At 47.9% G+C, this 17,132-nt stretch overlaps 1 non-coding gene across 1 annotated transcript; it reads left to right on the forward strand.

Moving 5' to 3' along the window:
* The first annotated feature begins 835 nt into the window (after positions 1-835).
* Positions 836-941, forward strand: LOC120107869. The gene has a single exon (XR_005509481.1). It is a non-coding gene; the product is annotated as a small nucleolar RNA R71 (small nucleolar RNA).
* The last annotated feature ends 16,191 nt before the right edge of the window (positions 942-17,132 follow it).

Consider the following 17,132-nt stretch of genomic DNA (forward strand, 5'->3'; position numbering starts at 1 on the left):
TCTTGAGATTTCATCTCGAGCCATGATTATATTCTGTCTCATGTGCATAGGACTCTCTACTCCACTCACTGAGTATTCATATACTCACTCCCCAGTTTGGTGTTTTTGATCGCAGGGCAGGTATTGTATAGAGAAGAGCAGGGTTAGAGATTGCCTGCTAGTTGTGTCGCTCCATAGTATAGTATAATGTAGATAGAGGTTTATACCCTTTTGGTGTATTATAAATCTTCTGTTGTATATAGTGTATAGTTACAGTCATAGTTCCTGTTGTGGATATGGGTTTGACCATGGATGGAATGGGAACCAGATTTTTATACAGATGAGTTATATGCCTGAGATAATGTATTGATATATATTGTCCAGGTTCATTATGTGACGGATTATGTGATTGCTGCTCTGACAGGTAGTGTGTTGTATGTATTGAGATAATCCTGACAGGTCACTATAGAAAAAGTGATCATTTTGTGCATGCATCATGCCAAATTTTTCAAGATTTGTTGATGATTGATAGATAGTAGGGTTCTACGCGGTGGCTGGTGGCCTTATGCCTACCCGCACCCTAGGACCGTCGCGGCGGCCCGCCAGAAACGGGGCGGGGGTCGTGACATCCATAGAATGACTTATTTCACAAATGGTCCCTTTTCTTTGAGAACTCAGGGATGCTTGACGAGAACAGAAAGCATGGTGGAGGGAGTTTTCATTTAGATTTTCAAATAATTGCCATGCTTCATGCTCATTTTGAAGCATGAATGCCCCCCCGCATGCAGCATCGATCATCTGACGGTTTCGTTCAGTCAATCCGTCATAGAAACATTGCACTAGCTGCCACTTAGGTATTTGATGATGAGGGCATTGACGGATTAGGTCCTGAAATCTCTTCCAAGTTTCATGAAATTCTTCTCCCTCTGTTTGGGAGAAGCTTGTAATGGCACGTCTAAACTGGTTCGTTCTTCCTATGGGAAAGTATTTTTTTAGGAATTCTTGTTGCATTTGATCCCAAGAACGAATCGAGTTGGCTTCTAAAGAATTCAGCCATTGTTTGGCTCTATCTTTAAGGAAGAAGGAGAATAATCTAAGTTTCAGAGCATCATCAGTGAAGTTCTGAATCTTGACAGTGGTGCAAATCTCAAGGAATTCATCTAGGTATTTATATGGGTCTTCATTGGTGAGCCCATAAAAAGATGGGAGCATTTGGATCACACTAGACTTTATTTCATATTGTACCGCTGCTACCTCAGGTAATCGAATGCAAGATAGGGAAGTGTAAATGGTGGGAGTAAAGTACTCCCTCAGGAGTTTGGGTTGTTCTTCAGCCATCTTAGGAGGTGGGGATGATTCTAATGTTCTGATCTCAGCTCGAATATTCCTAAGGGTCCGTTCTATTTCAGGGTCAAAAGGTAATAGGTCACGTACTCTAGAACGACTCCCTTGCATACACTAGTACTTGATCAGTCAAGCATGCAATAAAAGATAAACACATCAATCCTTGTATTTGTCCTAAAATCACTAGACAGCTCCTAACTGGTTTGAAGAGGGTACCTAAGCCTTTAATCCGGTCAAATGAACCGAGTTGACCAGGTAAGCTCCAAGGTAAGTGGAGGGGTCACGATGCATTCGCAAAGGTCCCACTTAAAATCCACTTGCCTCGAACAGATGAACTGTCTCCCTTATAGGGACAAAGCTTGCCTAGACATCAACTAAGCCACAGAGCGAAATTGGTGCAACTTTCGGTGATCTTCGTCCTATTGAGCTCGGATGTCCCTAGGAGCCAACGTCTAATTGATTTTAATTAAAGTGACACTATGTGAGATTGAGTTCACCTAAGTTGGGCAAGAATCCGGTGATGAAATCCAGCTCTTATCTTATTGGGGTGATTGCCCTTACTAAGTGCAGATTAATTGGTGATGTGTATCAAGCATGCATTCACACTTTTGCTAAAATTAAAATCAAACAATCACCACAAAATTTCAAGCTAATAATTAATTTAAATAAGAAAGATTTAGAGGTTATCAAAGAAAATTTTTCTAGCAATTTAAAATTTTTTTAAGCAAACCTCTAAAGCATTCCTTTTTGATAGCCCAGATCTCCTCTTCGATTCCTGATCAAATAAGACCAAAAGAAAAATTAAAAAAAAATAGTAGAAGAGAAAAAGGAGATAAAAAAGTAACAATAATAGAAAATAATTTTTTTATTTTATTTTAGATATATATATATATTTGAAAAAAATTTAATTAATTAAATTTTTTTTAATGATAGAAAAAATAACTATGCTAGCAATCCCCGGCAACGGTGCCAAAAATTGATCGGTTCTTTTAATTTTGAAAATAAACCACGCAATAGCACGTATCCTGTAGGATAGTGATTACGGGTGTCGGTCCACAGGGATTGAAGAATAAGTTATTTTTCTTTTAAAAATAAATCAAGAAGAAGGATTTGCTAACTTGATTTAACTAAATTAATCTATGAGTATGAATTGAAATTTATCAAAGTAGATAGATCTAGGGTTTGGAATCCACCGCGTAGCATTGCATTAGGGACTGTGTTCTTAATTTTTATCTTTTGGAGAGGCATGCAAATTGGCTACAAGCCTTTTAAAATAAAAGCATAAAGAGTGTTAGGAAGATCCATCTTCGGTGTAGCATGAAGTGTCTACCTAAGTATGCTAATCTAGGGTGCAGCACACCTCATCTTCCTAGGCATGGATCATCTTAGACTACTTTAGCAAACATGAATAGTAACTAGCATGCTCAAAGTTTAAATATCATAAAGAAATATTTCATTGAAAATTAGAATTTAAACAAGCTCCAAAAACATTAAAAGAGTAAGAACTACAATGCCCTGATACATCGCTAGGGCTTCATCCAGCCCTAGACTAGACGTTTAGCCGAGCATGGCTTCCGGACAACCTCCCATCTCCAAATGAAATTGACCACCTCCCATTATTCCCAAAATATCACAAAACATTCTCTTTCCTCCCCCCTCTTTCTCTTTTTTTTTATTTCTCTTCTCTCTTCTTCCACGCACAGCTTTCTCCTTCCTTTTATTCACCGAAACAGGGGGTCCCCTGTTTCTGTCGAAGCCCGCTCCCCCCTTTCTCTTCTTCGTCTTCCTCTTATAGTTCGCCGAAGACCAGCGATGGATCCCGAGAGAGGAGGAGGGCGTGATGCTGGGAATGATCTCGGACGAAGATGGAGCTCGAAGCGGGTGCCAATCCGGAAGGAGCTGGGTTACCGGGTCGTTGAATGCAGTCGGCTGGGATCGCAGTGAAGGCTGAATCACAGGGATTGGAGCTGGGAATCGATGGGAGGAACGCGAACGGCCGGATCTCGGAGAAGACGGAGGAGCTGCTCGCTGGTGTGCTCGTTGGATGCGGCTGGAACGGGCTGATGCGGAAGAGCTGGATCTCGGCTGCTGGGAAGAGGGCTGGCCGCGGGATCGACGGAGAGACGCCGGAGGCGTCACGGGCGGAAGAGGAGGCGGAGGATTTGGATCTGGCTGCACCGCGTGGGACTCGTGGCTGGAATGGGCAGGGGGCGCTCTGTGAGGGGAGATCATGGGATGAATAGATAGAGGGAGGAAGGAGATAAACAGTGAAACAATTTTATTTATTTATTTATATTTTTTTATTATATTATTTCCCACTGTTCATATGAACAGTGTTTTTACGGGACACTGTTCATATGAACAGTGAATCCAGTGATTCTCCCCGAAATTATTTTTATTTATTTTATTATATTAATTATCTTCTTTTTTTTTGTTTTCAATTTATAAATTTTATATGAAAGCTGGTAAGGAATTGGTTGGGAATTGACTTTGGGTTTGAGGTGGGTCATGATGGTTGACTTGTCCTTGCGCCCATTGTCATTTAAATTTAATTCTTGCTGAGCTGCTTCAGATCAAACTCGACCAGACAAGACTAAAAACCGGATCGTGACCTAATAAAAAGGGTTAATCAAACCTTTGCCCCATACATAATTAATTATAACTTTCGATCGAATCAGGACCAAAACCCATTTAATTATAACCTTAGCTTGATTACAACTCCATCAGGTTACCAAATCGGGTCAACACAATCTCCTCCTTATATGTTTTCATGAAAGATTACAACCAGGAGAGAGACAAGTTTAGAATCTATTTTGAGAAAAGAATTATTTACCTCTTACCATATTTTAAATTCATTTCAATGTTTATTTAATTTTATGGTAAAATATGTATTTATCAGTTTAAAAGCATTGATAAGTGCTATGGAAAGATAACTAAATTATATATTATTAAGCACTTATCACTCGGTGCGTCCTCAGGGTAAGGGTAGTAATAAAAAGATTTTTCTTTTTTTTTTTGCGTAATATTTCGCGAACTTATTTTGCTCGTCCTTGTAGATATTGCGAAGATGGTGACCAAGAGCGAAACTTTGCATGCTCGGTTTCGAAAGAGAGCTGCCGAGCTCGGAGGAGAAAGGCTCGAACCAAAAAAGAAGGCAAAGGTCTCGGCTGATGGGGCCGCCGATAAGAGCGCTCCTCGAGTCGACCCCTCTGAAGCTGCTAGAAGGGGAGGTTCGAGCTCCGAGCCCGGAAGCTCGGGGGGGGGGGGGGCCGCTACGGCGCTCGTGTGCCCAGTGCCGATCTCGCAGATTCCTGGTCGGCTTCCCGTCCGACCCGAGGGCCCGGCATCCGAGCCGGGCAGCAGCCAAGGGGCTCCGAGGCTGCCTTCGCAGGAGGTGACAAGGTCTGGCCTTCCCGACCCACCGGAAAACGAGGGCCAACAAGAAAAGCGGTCCTATGTTGTGGAGTGGACAGTGTCCGAGGGCGACTCAGCCCTCGAGAATATCAAGACGGCGCGGCAACTTTTCCGCGTCGCGCTCCTTCCAGCTGACAGGGCGAAGATTCAGGCTATGAGCCTGAACCAATTTTTGGAGTCGACTCGCCTCTCCACCGTTCGGGTAAGTCTTTCGTCTACTGTCACTTATTCCCTACGCTTTTAGCTTTGATGCTCTAATTTTATTCTCGGCCTAATTTGTCTCGCTTACAGCACCTCCATGAGATCGAGACTTTGATCTCGATCGGTGCGGATTACAAGGAACGAGCTCGTCGGTGTTTACGGGCGCAGGAGGAGACCGAGAAAAAGGTAGCGGAGCTTGAGCTCCAAAAGAAGGAGCTCTTACTCAGGCTAGGGGCCACTGAGGATGAGATCCAGATCGCGGCTGTGGAGCTTGAGGAAGAAAAGGCCGCTCATGCTCTGACTAGGTCAGAGCTGCGGGCCGCCGAGGCTCGCTTGTCTGAGGCACAGTCCTTGCTCATCGTCCGCGAGTAGGGGATAAAAAATGCAGAGCTCAAGGCCGAGGAGCTCCAAGCTCAACTTGGAGCCCCGGAGAGGGAGGCTCAGGAGTAGGTCTAGAGCGCCGTCCAACGCTTCCATGAATCAGAAGAGTTTCGCGGCCTGCTCGAAGAGGAGGGCGTGAACGGGCTCATCCAGGGCTTCAACGACTTCCGCAATCAAGTGAAGCGGCTCTACCCTGACTTCAACCAGGAGCGGGGGTCGAGGGGTTCGAGGAGGGCGAGGCCGCCGCCGAGGAAGGCCTGGCAGGAGCACCCGAGGCTGCTCCAGGGGTGGCGGAGGGAGGCCGGGATGAGACCGCCGCGAAGGAACCAGCCACCGCCGAAGGTCTCGCAGGAATCTCTGAGGTAGCCCCCGGAGCTACCGAGGACAGCGGAGCCCGGGGGGCCTCGGCTGTTGGCGCCGCCCCCGCCCCCTAGACTACCTTTTTCCTCCTCTTTGTAGAGGATGGCGGTCTTTGCTCGTTGCACGACCGAGCCTCGATTTTGTACTCAGCCTTCGGGCTGTCGGGGAATCCTCTTTTCTAAACTTTGTATAATTGAGTTAGAAATCCAAGTTTCTTTGGGTTCATTTATGAATTCGGGCTCTGCGATATCAACCACACTCATTACGTAGACTTAGGTTTGGCATATTTGCCAGGTCCCCAGACTCGGATTCCAAGTTCCGTTGCTCGGACCTTCGACCAATGATATGGTATTTAGACTTGTCGAGGCTTCTCGAGCTCGGCATTGAATTCTGCCGAGCCCCATAACCGGAGGTCACTAGCGGCCCAGGCGGATCGTCGGACCCCCCGACCTAAGCGGGCGGAGCTGCGGGTATAAACCGAGCCGGGGCGCACTGTCGAGCAGTGCGCTCAGGGCGGATGAGGCCAGGCGGTGATTGACCCGGGCGTTCACACCGACGCTGCTCGGAATTTTATTCAAGCATTCGATCGGTACAGAACAAATGGAACAGCGCAAATGCTGATCAATATGTACCTTTTGCACAGTCGAGCGTCTCGCGCCGAGCTCGGCAGCTTTGCTCTTCGGCCAACTTTTGAGGACGCTCTTTTGCTCGAGTTTCGCTTCATTTTTTGTCGATTACGAACATGTATTGTCGACCACGAACATTTGTCGATCACGAACATCTTCGTCGACCACGAACATGTCGACCACGAATATTTTCGTTGACCACGAACATTTTCGTCGACCACGAACATGTATCCGGGGGCCGCGAAGGTACTACCCTGTCATCCCGAGGTCGATGGAGCTCGAGCTCACTGTCGACTTATCGAGGCATCCCGACCGCAGTCGAGGAGGTGCCACGGGGGGCCGCAAAGGTATTACCCCATCTTTTCGAAATGCCGAGGGGTCTGGGAACGTACCGTCGGCACTCGGGGCATCCCGAGCTGTCAGGGGATCGTACGCGGGTCGAGGGATCTGGGAACGCACTGTCAACCCGCAACGCTTCCCGAGGTCCGGGGGGTCTGGGAACGTGCTACCGACCACGGGGCATCCCGGCCTTAGCCGAGGTATTTGATGGAGATCGAGACTGAGCTCGACATCGGCGCTCCGAACTTTTTCCTAAGGCGCCCGGCTTCGCTCGGTTCTGGTTGTATCCGAGCAGGGTCGTATATACGAGCTGGGCCGGGTCGTCTGGAAGTCACGAAACATTTAGACATCAGGAGAAATTCAGCACAATTAAACAATTGCAAATAAGTCATTGCAGAAAGGTGAGATTTATGATTGAAACGGAGAACCCCTCGGGGTTCTATTGGTAGTACATCCGGAGATTTTCGAAACTCCAGCTTCGTGGAATGGAGGTCCCGTCAAGAGATTCCAGCTTGTACGCCCCGGGTCGCTGGACGCGTGCGACCTGGTAGGGTCCCTCCCAGCTCGGAGCCAGCTTCCCTTGCTCGGTCGGCTGGGAGGCCTCAGCCCTTTTGAGGACGAGGTCCTCCGCTTTGAAGGATTTGACTTTGACTTTGGCGTTGTAGTATCGCGCTGTCTTTTGCTGGTACCTCGCCATGCAAATTCGGGCGGCTTTCCTCGTCTCCTCGATTAGGTCCAGGTTATTTCTGAGCTGCGAGGAGCTGGAGCTGGCGTCATAATGCTCCACCCTTGGAGAAGGGAGTCCGATCTCCAGTGGGATGACGGCTTCCGTCCCATATGTCAAATTGAAAGGAGGTTCGCCGGTGGGTACACGGAACATGGTCCATAAGCCTGCAGGACGTTGTACAGATCTTCGACCCACTGTCCCTTGGACTGGTTGAGCTTAGCTTTGAGCCCCTGCAAAATAGTACGATTCGTTACCTTGGTTTCTCCGTTCGTCTGAGGATGCGCGACCGAGGTGAAGCGGTAGTCGATGCCAAGCTCGGAGCAGAACTCTCTGAAACAAGCATTGTCGAACTGGCGACCGTTGTTTGATATGAGGATGCGGGGGAGTCCGAATCTACAAATTATTGACTTTCAGATGAAGTTTCGCATCTTCTGCTCGGTGATCCGGGCGACTGGCTCGGCTTCCACCCATTTAGTGAAATAGTCGATGGAGACGACTAGGAATTTTCTTTGCCCGGTTGCCAGAGGGAATGGTCCCAGGATGTCAATTCTCCATTGGGCGAATGGCCAAGTGGAGCTGATCGAGGTCAATGGGGCCGAGGGTCGGCGTTGGACATTGGCGTTTCTCTGGCATCGGTCGCATCTTCGGACGAAGTCCAGAGTATCCTTCTGGAGTGTCGACCAGTAGTATCCTTGGCGCAAAATCATGTGCGCCAGTGCTCGTCCCCCAGATGATTTCCACAAATCCCCTCATGTACTTCATGCATTGCATAATCCGCCTCTGTCGGGCGGAGGCACCTGAGGAGGGGAGAGGTAAAAGATCTTCGATAAAGCTTGCCTTCGTATAACATGTACCGAGAGGCTAAACGCTTGACTCGGCGAGCCTCGCGCTCATCACTGGGGAGGACCTCATCCCGCAAGTAGCTAATGAGCTCGTCCATCTAGCTCGGCTCGACTTCAATGCAAAGGGCCAGCTCGGGCTCCGTGCTAGGTTTTTGGAGGTACTCCAGTGCTGCTGCTTTGGAAAGCTCGCTCATGCGAGAGGACGCCAACTTTGATAGCTGATCTGCTCTAAGGTTCTCCATCCTGGCAATGTGTTGGATGTGGAAGGAGCTCAGAGTCGAGGTGAGATCCCGCACTTTCCGAAGATACTCCTGCATCGTGGGCTCTCTGGCCTCAAAATTACCCGAGATTTGGTTCACGACCAGCTGGAAATCGCTGAAGACCCTTAGGTCCTTCACTCCTAGCTCCCTGGCCAACTTGAGCCCGGCGATGAGTGCTTCGTACTCCGCCGCATTGTTAGAGGCGGGGAACTCGAAGCGTAGAGCCTGCTCGGCAACCACCCCATCTGGACTGGTGAGGATGAGACCCGCTCCGCTACCCCCCGAGTTCGAAGAACCATCGACGTGCAGAGTCCATGTCGAGCTCGGGGTCTGCTCCATTGGCGCTAGCTCGGGCTCGGGCTCGTCCGGCACAGTGCACTCGACTATAAATTCGGCGAGTGCCTGCGCCTTGATCGCCGGCCCTAGGTCGGTACTCGAGGTCGAACTCTCTGAGCTTGACAGTCCACTTTGTAATTCGACCAGCACGATCTGATCGCTGCAGGATTTGCTTTACCGGTTGGTCGGTCAGCACGGCCACCGTGTGAGCTTAAAAATAGGGCCGGAGCCTCCGAGCTGAGATGACCAGGGCAAAGACGGCCTTTTTCAGCTTGGAGTATCGGGTCTCGGCATCCCTCAAGACCCGGCTAGTGTAGTATACTGATCTTTGAAGCTTGCTCTCCTCTCGAACCAGGACCCGAGCTCACTGCAACCGGAGAAACAGCCAAATACAGATAAAGGAGCACGCCCTGCTGAGGCTTCGTGAGCAAAGGAGGAGAAGCGAGGAGACACTTGAGCTATTCAAAGGCTTGCTGGCACTCCGCTGACCATAAGAAGTTCTTCGGCCGCTTGAGAGCCGCAAAGAACGGGAGGCAGCGCTCGGCTGACCGGGAAACAAATCTCCCGAGAGCTGCGACCCGCCCGGTCAGCCGCTGTACTTCTTTAACTGTCCTCGGGGGCACCATCTCTTGGAGCACTCGGATCTTCTCGGGATTGGCTTCAATTCCCTGTTGGGTTATTACGAAACCAAGGAACTTGCCTGAGGTCACTTCGAATGCACATTTGGCGGGATTAAGCTTCATCTGGTATCTCCGAAGCGTGGCGAATGCTTCGTCGAGGTCAGCCACATGGTCCTTCGCCATTCGACTCTTCACCAACATGTCGTCTGTAGGGTTCTAGCATGTCATAATGGGCAGCGGAAGCTAGGGATTTTAAAAATTTTCTTAATAAAGTCCCTATGCATGAAACCCTTTTAAGCCTAGATCACCTTAATGATTACAATCAAATAATATAAAATAAATGCAGAATTAGTAGAATACCTCAAACGCTAATCCAAAGTGTACAATCTCCACGAGGCGTCCAAGTGTCCGCCCTCCAATGGTGATCCACACGAAAACTTGATCAAGACTTTAGCTCCAAAGACTTTTGATCCTTAATGCAGAATTCTTCTAAAGAACTCTAATGGCTTGCTTTCATTCCTTTCTATTTTTCTTTAGCCTTCTAAAATCACTTCTAATCTTTTTGTCCTAAGGAAGACCACCTTGTCTTGGCTTAGGACACACTAGAAGCAATGTTAGAAAGAAAGAAACTAATGTAAGAAAGAAGGGATATGAGAGAGAGAGAGTTGGATTGATTTCCGATGATTGAAAAACACCGGGAGCATTCCCTATTTATAGATGGCATACGGATGCATTGTAGCCATCCATTCATGCATGAAGAGGGGCGTGAGATCAAGGGGTGTGTCATTTGATGAGAGGGCATATCAGAAGTAGTTAGGATAAGATAAGTGCTTATGATATGGCGCTTCATCCTTATCCATTCCCTAAGCATCTCTTCATGAAATCCACCGTACTCATGCCTCTCTTCATTTCTTCTCACGCATGAAAAATAGGGAGCATTCTCAACCATTGATCAAGGCTAGATGATGATCCAAAGGCCCTTATTGGTGGCGCCATAAGAAAGAAGGAGAGAGAGAATGATGCGGTTGAAGGGAAAGTAGTTAGGATAAGATGACGTGTCATCTTTATCCAATCCAAGTGGCGCTTCTTCATGAGGTGCCATTCTACATTCACCGTATTCCCTTCTTTCTCACGCCATCAGATGTTGACTAAGTCAATATCACAAGTCCATCACGAGATCATGATCTCCCATCATTCCATGATGAAGATCCAATGGCTCTAATCCATGGCGCCATCCATTTGATCCTTCTCTTCATCCAAATATTGATCCAACGGTCAAAATTAAATATTTTATCAAATCTAATCCAATTAGACTCAAATCAAGCCAATTAGGTTCCAACTCTTGGCTAACCCATATTAGAATATGATCTAATCAAATTAGATCAATTAAGAATCAGATTCGAATCCAATTCGAATCAGATTCGAATCCAGTTCGAATCAGGAGCTAAGGTTTGCAACACCTGCTAGGATGTTTATCTTGCAATCATGATCTAATCCAATTAGACCCTTGATAAGTTTTCTTGTGTGTGACCCATTGGGTTCCAAACTTAGCCATCAATAGGTGTGAGTGCGAGTTGACCCAACTTGATTAGAACTCTTCTAATCAATTTAAGTCCAAACTGCGCGAACCCGAACTTAACAATTAGAATCCTTTCTAATTGGTGATCGAATTAAACTCTTTAATTCGATCAAACCTATAAGACAAGACTGACGTCTAGCAACGTGTCATGTCTACCCGAAAAATATGTTTGGTGGAAATACCAAAAATGCCCTTCAGTGGCAAGTTACCATGCAATTCAATCCTTTAATCAAACTGCATCTCAAATATGTATATGAGTATGAATATATGTCAAACTCAATTTCATATTCATATTTTTCTTAATCTTTTAATGATAATTCAAATAATGAAATATTAGAAACTCTTTCTAATTTTCATTCTGCTTTGATCAAAGGCTTCCTGAATTATCATATGATTAGAATAAATAGGATGCTATCTTCTCTTACTAGAAGTGATTAATTCCTTGTTGACCTACTCATAATCTTCGTACACAATCCACCATATCCAGAAGACCTCGTACATAACTTATTGTCATGAATGAGTGTAAACCAAAACATAGGTTCATGTGCACAAGATACCATGGTGATCTTAGGTCAAAGGATCAGTTGCACAACTCCTACTAAGAGAATCATCTTTTGACATGTAAGTAAGACTTCATAAAATTTCTCTTTGTTGGTCAATTCAGTGAACTCATTCTTCTAATGAGCACCCATATCTTTGTATTAGTGTCTCCACACAAATGATTGTGAGATCAATCATTCTCTGCATCGAGCATACATAAGACATGCCAGTCTTTCCGGTAATCATTGATCCCCAACTCAATGTACCAATGACTGGAAATATTTAAGATTAGGATTTTAGGATTTTAAGTCTCACTAGTATGATCTCATCATAGTCTTAAAACCATTGCCCTAATCTAAGGAGTTTATCATAAATATAATCAACAGCATATGATAAAACATAACGCCTTTATTCATATTTAAATGTCATGTACATGATTTGGACAAATCAAAAGAAAAACCCTTCGCAATACATATTGCGATTGGCTTGTAGGGCATCTACTCTTTCAATCTCCCACTTGCCACTAAAGCCAATCGCTCTTATATTTTATCCCCATACAATCGAGGTGACGATCGAACTACTGTTGTGGTAGAGTTTTAGTGAACGGGTCTGCTAGGTTGTTCTTGGGTGTCTACTCGTTCAATGACTATGTCTTGTCTCTCGACAATCTCTCGAACAAGATGGAAGCGTCTTAGAATGTGCTTGGATTTGTGATGAGACCTTGGTTCCTTCGCTTGAGCAACAGCTCCAGTGTTATCACAATAAACTGGGACTGGTCCAGCAATCTCGGGAACTACTCCTAACTCAGAGATGAACTTCTTCATCCAGACAGCTTCCTTAGCGGCTTCACTTACAGCAATGTATTCTGCCTCAGTAGTTGAGTCAGCTACAGTTTGCTGTTTGGAACTCTTCCAGCTCACTGCACCACCATTTAGGATAAGACATACCCTGAAGTGGACTTGCTATCATCTGGGTCTGATTGAAAACTAGAATCAGAAAAATCCTTCTAGTTTCAACTCAGATCCTCCATAAACTAGAAAAATATCTTTAGTCCTTCTCAAGTACTTAAGAATATTTTTTACAGCTATCCAATGATCCTCTCCTGGATCAGCCTGGAATCTACTTGTTATGCCTAAGGCATAAGCAACATCAGGCCTAGTACATAGCATAGCATACATAATCGATCCTACTGCCGAAGCATAGGGAATAGAATTCATTCTATTCCTCTCTTCAGATGTCTTAGGAGACATCTTCTTAGAGAGACGTATGCCATGACTCATAGGCAAATAACCTCTTTTACTTTCTTCCATGCTGAATCTTTTCAGCACATTATCTATATACCTAGACTGGGACAAGCCTAGCATCCTTTTAGATCTATCCCTATAGATCTTTATACCAAGTATATAGGATGCTTCTCCCAAGTCTTTCATGGAAAAGCTTTTGACAGCCAAGTCTTGACCGATTGTAACATTGGAATATCATTTCCAATGATCAGTATGTCATCTACATACAATATTAAGAAGACAATGGCACTCCCACTAGTCTTCTTGTACACACATGGTTCATCCACATTTTTGATAAAACCAAACTCTTTGACTGTTGTATCAAAACGGATGTTCCAACTCCTCGATGCTTGCTTTAATCCATAAATGGATCTCTTAAGCTTGCATACTTGATTTGCTCTCTTACTTGAGACAAATCCTTCTGGCTGTGTCATGTAAACCTCTTCCTCAAGATAACCATTAAGGAAGGCGGTTTTGACATCCATCTGTCAGATTTTATAATCATAGTATGCAGCTATTGCAAGCAAAATCTGAATAGATTTGAGCATAGCTACTGGCGAAAAAGTTTCATCATAGTCAATTCCTTACTTTTGCCTGAAACCTTTTGCCACCAATCTAGCCTTGTAGGTTTCTACTTGGCCATCTGCTCCAATCTTTTTCTTATAGACCCCATTTGCAACCTATAGGGTTTACACCCTCTGGTGCATCAACCAAAGTCCATACTTGGTTGGTATACATAGAATCTATTTCAGATTTCATGGCTTCTTAGCCATTTGTCAGAGTCATTACTCATGACAGCTTCCGAATAGGTCAGAGGATCATTATTCTGAACAATGTGGGCTTCATCATTCTCAATGATGAACCCATACCTCTCAGGTGCTCTTCGCACTCTATCTGACCTTCGGAGAGGAGATGTGTGTTGTGGTTGTACCTCATCAATGGGTACATCTGGTTGAAGAATTTCTTGTGTTTCTATTTGTGGGTCTTGAACTTCTTCAAGTTCAATTTTCCTATCCTTGCCCTTTTCTAAGATAAACTCTTTTTCTAAGAAAATGGCATGCCTACCTACAAAACTTTTTGTTTGGTAGGATGATAGAAGATGTATCCTATACTATCTTTAGGATAACCTACAAAAATACATTTATCTGATCTAGCACTTAGCTTGTATCCAAAATTTCTTTTGACATAAGCTTGACAACCCCATATCTTAAGATACTTAAGATTAGGCTTCTTTCCTCTCCATATCTCATATGGAGTGCTAGGTAACAGACTTAGAAGGTACCCTGTTTAATATTAGTGCAGCAGTCTCTAGGGCAAAACCCAGAAGGAAATAGGAAGATCAGTAAAGCACATCATGGACCTTACCATATCTAATAGAGTACATTCCTCCGTTCAGCTACACCATTTAATTGGTGGTGTATACGGAGGTGTCCATTCAGAGAGAATGCCCTTTTCTTTAAGATGATTTAAAAACTCACTAGAAAGGTATTCACCTTCTCGATCAGATCGAACGATTTTAATACACTTTCCAGTTTGTTTTTCAACCATACTTTGATACTCTTTAAACTTATCAAAAGCTTCGGATTTATGTTTCATAAGATACACATATCCGAACCTTGATAAATCATCAGTGAATGTGATGAAGTAAGAGTATCCACCTCTAGCTGGAGTTGTCATAGGACCACATACCATCTGTGTGTATAAGTCCTAATAACTCACTTGCCCTTTCTCCATGTCCAGTGAATGGAGACTTAGTCATTTTATCCATAAGACAAGATTCACAAGTTCCTAATGATTCATAATCATAAGTGATGCTGGTGGTCCAAACCGAGAACGATTGGCACAGCGGTGTGAACGGGGTTCCCTTTGAGTTGCTTTGGTTGCGCTCCGCCCTCCGCCGTGAAAACCTGCAAGCAAGCCTCGCACCACCACCGGGGTAGTGGGGGCCCTCCGACGATCAAGTCAGAGGAGATCGAAGGAGAAGGGAAGGAGAAGGTAGCAGGTGAGATGATACTCTGGAAGATATATCTTACCCTCCCCCTTCCCCCCCAGCCTCATATATATCAGGCTGGGGGGTTTTTCCGGGGATTCGTCATCGTGTGGCACGATGGGGCTGCCACTGACATGGCCGTTACAGGGCGTCGTGGGGGCAGCGCTGGGTACAGCCATGGCAGGGCATAGTGGAGCTCCGCTTTGTACGGCTGTTACAGGGGATCGTGGGGCAGCGCCGGATACGGCCGTTGCAGGGAGTAGTGGAGCAGGGGGCCGCGGCGTGCCTCAGAGGAACAGTCTGTTGTTGTCGAGAGATTGCCGACTCGGGGTCGGATTGCTGGATCAAGGGGCAGCCGACTCGGGGGTCGGGCTGCGGAGCCGAAGATATCCGACCCGAGGTCGGATTGCTGGATCAAGGGGCAGCCGACTCGGGGTCGGGCTGCGGAGCTGAAGATATCCGACTCGAGGTCGGATTGCTGGATCAAGGGGCAGCCGTAGTCTTCCTGGGCGCGCGTGCCGGTCACGTGGGGCATGGTGGCTAAGTTTCCCCGTAACAGTAGCCCCCCACTCCCGAGCCTGGAACCAGGAGGGGAACGGGTGAAGGAGTGATGCTTCGAGATTGCCGCCATCCCTCGGAAAGGCGCGCGCGCTCCGAGCTTCCCGCCTTCTTTATGGCGTATGGACAGTTGTCGCTGATCTGGCGGTCTGCGGATTTCGGCGGACATCCTTCCTTTTTTAACTCTCGGTAGCGCCTCGCCGACTCCTGACTCTTGAAGTTCCTCCGGCGCTAGGCCAGGCATCCGAGGGTTAGGCCTCAGGAAATCCTTCCGGCGCTAGGCCAGGCATCCGAGGGTTAGGCCTCAGGAAATCTCTTCCGGCGCTAGGCCAGGCATCCGAGGGTTAGGCCTCAGAAAATCCTTCCGGCGCTAGGCCAGCATCCGAAGGGTTAGGCCTCAGGAAATTCTTCCGGCGCTAGGCCAGGCATCCGAGGGTTAGGCCTCAGGAAATTCTTCCGGCGCTAGGCCAGGCATCCGAGGTTAGGCCTCAGGAAATTCCGCTCGTTGGTCGGCCAAGGCTGGCGCAAGCCGAGGCGACCGGTCGGGGCTTCAGGCTAGTCTGCCCCCGGGATGGTCATCGGGTTAGCCTGGCATCCGAGGGCCGAGCCTCGGGAAATTCCGCTCGTTGGTCGGCCAAGGCTGGCGCAAGCCGAGGCGACCGGTCGGGGCTTCAGGCTAGTCTGCTCCCGGGATGATCATCGGGTTAGCCTGGCATCCGAGGGCCGAGCCTCGGAAAATTCCGCTCGTTGGTCGGCCAAGGCTGGCGCAAGCCGAGGCGACCGGTCGGGGCTTCAGGCAGTCTGCTCCCGGGATGATCATCGGGTTAGCCTGGCATCCGAGGGCGAGCCTCGGGGAATTCCGCTCGTTGGTCGGCCAAGGCTGGCGCAAGCCGAGGCGACCGGTCGGGGCTTCAGGCTAGTCTGCTCCCGGGATGATCATCGGGTTAGCCTGGCATCCGAGGGCCGAGCCTCGGAAAATTCCGCTCGTTGGTCGGCCAAGGCTGGCGCAAGCCGAGGCGACCGGTCGGGGCTTCAGGCTAGTCTGCTCCCGGGATGATCATCGGGTTAGCCTGGCATCCGAGGGCCGAGCCTCGGGGAATTCCGCTCGTTGGTCGGCCAAGGCTGGCGCAAGCCGAGGCGACCGGTCGGGGCTTCAGGCTAGTCTGCTCCCGGGATGATCATCGGGTTAGCCTGGCATCCGAGGGCTGAGCCTCGGGGAATTCCGCTCGTTGGTCGGCCAAGGCTGGCGCAAGCCGAGGCGACCGGTCGGGGCTTCAGGCTAGTCTGCTCCCGGGATGATCATCGGGTTAGCCTGGCATCCGAGGGCCGAGCCTCGGGAAATTCCGCTCGTTGGTCGGCCAAGGCTGGCGCAAGCCGAGGCGACCGGTCGGGGCTTCAGGCTAGTCTGCTCCCGGGATGATCATCGGGTTAGCCTGGCATCCGAGGGCCGAGCCTCGGGAAATTCCGCTCGTTGGTCGGCCAAGGCTGGCGCAAGCCGAGGCGACCGGTCGGGGCTTCAGGCTAGTCTGCTCCCGGGATGATCATCGGGTTAGCCTGGCATCCGAGGGCCGAAGCCTCGGGAAAATTCCGCTCGTTGGTCGGCCAAGGCTGGCGCAAGCCGAGGCGACCGGTCGGGGCTTCAGGCTAGTCTGCTCCCGGGATGATCATCGGGTTAGCCTGGCATCCGAGGGCCGAGCCTCGGGAAATTCCGCTCGTTGGTCGGCCAAGGCTGGGCAAGCCGAGGCGACCGGTC

The sequence above is a fragment of the Phoenix dactylifera genome, unplaced genomic scaffold, assembly GCF_009389715.1.
Source record: "Phoenix dactylifera cultivar Barhee BC4 unplaced genomic scaffold, palm_55x_up_171113_PBpolish2nd_filt_p 001052F, whole genome shotgun sequence".
NCBI lineage: Eukaryota > Viridiplantae > Streptophyta > Magnoliopsida > Arecales > Arecaceae > Phoenix > Phoenix dactylifera.